Genomic DNA, 657 nt, shown 5'->3' with positions numbered 1-657 from the left:
AACACTCATTTAAGAACCATTTTGATTTTGAGTGCTGATTGCCTCTGCTAGTAAAATATGTTTTGATTACATATAGCTGCTCTGTTATCCTGTTGTAGATTAAAACATGATCTGGCAAGTATATACTACATTGATGTGTATGCTCCATCCCCCACAACTTTGTAAATTTTAAAGTTACAGGAAACTAAGCCAATAAGAATATTAACCTTAATTTTAACCATGTGTATTAGAAATTAAAAGGAAAAATTTCACGATGACCAACTCGGTAATAAGTGTTGCAGAATTTAATCTGAAAGATGAGTCATGTAACTCATCAATTCTGAAACAGAAACATGTTTCAGAATTTAATCTGAAAGATGAGTCATTTAAGTCATCAATTCCTCTTGCCGCTGCCCTGTCCAGGGTTCCACTTGCTCCTTCCTCTCCTTCACGTCATGTATCCAGTCATTCACAAGCATCTTTCCTTTCTCTGCAGAGTCTCTGCAACCCACAGGCTGCTGCCAGACTCAGCATTGCTGCCAGCATCTCTCTCCCCGGATGAAGGTGTTGTTCAGTTGCCCAGTTGTGTCCAACTCTTTGCAATCCCATGGACTGCAGCATGCCAGGCCTCCCTGTGCCTCACCATCTCCTGCTGTTTGCCCAAGTTCATGTTCATGA

The sequence above is a fragment of the Capricornis sumatraensis genome, chromosome 21 (genome assembly GCF_032405125.1).
Source record: "Capricornis sumatraensis isolate serow.1 chromosome 21, serow.2, whole genome shotgun sequence".
Taxonomy (NCBI): Eukaryota; Metazoa; Chordata; class Mammalia; order Artiodactyla; family Bovidae; genus Capricornis; species Capricornis sumatraensis.
The sequence above is the reverse complement of the archived record's forward strand: the minus strand, read 5'-3'. Positions refer to the sequence as shown.